We start from the raw sequence: 3,232 nt of genomic DNA on the forward strand, positions 1-3,232 counted from the left end.
GTTAGGCATACCAGGTAGTCATATCAAGATTGCCCCTTGGAGACATCCTCCTCTCCTGGGAGTGCTCCTCCTGCCTAGGAGCATGGTCTTAGTGCAAACATGGCAGTGGGTTGTAGAGCAATGCTTCTGCTGCCTTGTTCAAAGTTCAGTTATGCTCCCTGTTTCCAGAACATGAGAGGCTTATGCTCATCACTGCCACTCTCCCCACAAGGCTATATGCTTTCGCTCCAAGAGCCTCCAAGCCATTTCTATGACCATTGCAGCCCACACATCCATGCCATATCATACTCCTCTCTGACTGGGTCTATGTATGGGCAGTATTCATCACACATAACATAACATCAACACAACATAACTGGGAATTCACAAAACTATATTCTCCTTTATACTATAGATCAGCAAGGGAAATATTAAAATCCCTGATGCAAAGAAACCAAATGATATTAATTTTTATTCTTTTGAGGTGCTAAATTTTGTGTTATATTTTTTTCAGTAGTAGATAATATAAGGGAAGGACAGTTTTAATCTATCAATCTAGTACTAAGCATACAGATTTTTTGGTAAAGAAACGAATGAATTAGTTCCATGTGCCTCTGCCCCATGTGTGTGAGTTGCTATGATAAAAGTCAAAGGGAAAAAAATCATAGGAACGAGACCAGACACATCACAAGAAGAGAATAGATTGCATAAAATCATTTATTCTAATTCTTCAAAGACATCCCAAGGAAAGTTGTTACAGAAGGTGAACCTAAAATTAAACACAACTTTGAGAAAGGTGCCACAAACTGGTCCACACGAGCGTGGAGTAGTTCAAGAACAAGCCACAAGAGGGCAGAGGGCAGAAGGATGAATTACAGGGTGCAAACAATTCAAAGTGAAAATTCCAGCCAGACAGTAAACAAATTCCAGCCAAAAAATAAAACACAAATGCGGTGACTTCAAACAGAGGAGGAAAGAACCAAAGCAGCGCAGGGGCTCAGTGATAAGACGAGCTACAGCATCATTGACTGAGCCAACAGATTGGGAGGAAAGATTGTGACAAAGGGAAAAAAGAGAGTGAGGTTGATGAGTGACTTGCAGAAGCTGATTCAAAGGGAAATGTAAACGATGCCTTTGCACAGATTCAACATGTGTGACCCAGTGCGGTAACATCTATTCAGCACGGTAACAGTGGGCAGAAGCTGCAGTCTTTTGACGAATTGTGAGGAGATTTGGCTGAATTAAGTAAAACCAAATATTCCAGGAATGATGTTAAAATTTGTTTTCTCCTGAGTAGAAATAAACAGCAGAATGCAGAGATAATCGGTAGTTTTAAGGGCTACGTGTGGAAGATTTCGCGGCATTCAGAGACAACAGCCATGGCGGAGTAAGCGCAGTGATAAAAGCACTTGGATCCGAGGAGCATGCTGACAGGGGAGCTCCAGGGGAACACATTTCAGCTCTCCAACTCATCAGACCAACCACCTCTGGACAAGGCGCTAGAGGTACAGCCAGCAAAATCAGAGTTTGTATTGGACAAAATGAAGCCGATTTCGGCTGCAATGATCCCAAATTAAGCACTCACTGGTTCATAAAGTATACTTGGACTTTTTTTTTTTTTTTTTTTTTTTTTTAATCCATGCACCCGCAGAACTTCAGTCCGAACTAACTGAAGTCATCCTGGAAGCAGTGGGGTACTTGGCCCCACACACGACGGTGCCCTTGTTGCCATCCACTGCCTAAGGCGTAGTACACTCAAGGGCAGGGAAGTGACCGTAAGAACAATGAAGTACATAGAAAAGGTGGCAAATGGCCCATCCTCTTATTTGGTTTACTGTCAGCCTTTCATGGTATTGATGATACCAAGCTTGTGGATCATGCAATCATATCAGAAATCATCAATTCTCTAACCAGCAGAGTAAATTACAAACATGGAAGGAAAGTCCTCCTGCACTTGCTGATTCCCAGAGGTCCTTGGAGTTCTCCTATGGTGTGAGAACTCATCTATGTCCTGCAGAAAGGAGAAGGCAATGCACACAGTGAGAAAGACTGCGACCCACTGTGTGGGATCTTGGAATCCATCTCCCCCGCTTTGTTAAGCTACCTGCAAGGATGTACTCATGAAACAGTGTGGATCAGTTTGCTTATGTGCTAATATCTGATATCCTGGATTCTGCTCCTGGAGACGTTCAGCATCCATGGATGCCCTGGCTAGTTTGGTAGCAAGAATGGAGAGATTCATGTTACTGAGCATCCTGCATGATGTCTAGTTTTCAAATGGTTAACGAAGCAAGATGAAAAGATGAAAGAAAATGGAAGAGAAGGTTGTTTTGCAAAATACTTTAAGAGCGTGTTGGCAGGAAAAACTTCAACTCCTGGGCCAGCATCTATCCAGGTATAGTTATTCTCTCCAGTCTTTTCTCAGAGTTGTGATCAGGAAGTTGTAAACAAAGTCAAAGCTAGACCAAATAGCACAGTTATTACATAGATTAAAAAAATAAAAGTATCAGTAGTGGAGTTGAAATTTTGATTAAATGATGAGTTCATAGGTGTGGAGAGGGTGAATGAGCTGGAACCCATTTCCCAGTGAAGGCTGGGATCCACCATACTCTTAATTTGGAAGCTCTATACGTGAATTTCTTTTCTTTTTTATTGATTTTTATTGAGCTCTACATTTTTCTCCGCTCCCCTTCCTGCCTCTCTCCTCTCCTTCAACCCTCTCCCAAGGTCGCCATGCTCCCATTTATTCAGGAGATCTTGTCTTTTTCTACTTCCCATGTAGATTAGATCTATGTATGTCTCTCTTAGGGTCCTCATTGTTGTCTAGGCTGGTTTTCTTTGCTTTGTGTTTAAAAACCACTTATGAGTGAGTACATGCGATAATTGTCTTTCTGTGTCTGGGTTACCTCACTCAAAATGATGTTTTCTATCTCCATCCATTTGCCTGCAAAATTCAAGGTGTGGCTATTTTTTTTACTGCTGTGTAGTACTCCATTGTGTAAATGTACCATATTTTCCTTATCCATTCTTCGGTCAAGGGGCATTTAGGTTATTTCCAAGTTCTGGCTATGACAAACAATGCTTCTATGAACATAGATGAGCACATGTCCTTGTGGCACGATTGAGCATCCTTTAGATATATACCCAAAAGTGCTATTGCTGGGTATTGAGGAAGGTTGTTTCCTAATTTTCTGAGAAATTGCCACACTGACATCCAAAGGGGCTGTACCAGCTTGCATTTCTACCAGCAATG

The 3,232-nt window shown here is 41.8% G+C and overlaps 1 pseudogene; it reads left to right on the forward strand.

The window, feature by feature from the left end:
* The first annotated feature begins 616 nt into the window (after positions 1-616).
* On the forward strand, positions 617-2,467 carry LOC130882277 (pumilio homolog 3-like; annotated as a pseudogene).
* Positions 2,468-3,232: the final 765 nt, after the last annotated feature.

This window comes from Chionomys nivalis, chromosome 10 (assembly GCF_950005125.1).
Source record: "Chionomys nivalis chromosome 10, mChiNiv1.1, whole genome shotgun sequence".
Taxonomy (NCBI): domain Eukaryota; kingdom Metazoa; phylum Chordata; class Mammalia; order Rodentia; family Cricetidae; genus Chionomys; species Chionomys nivalis.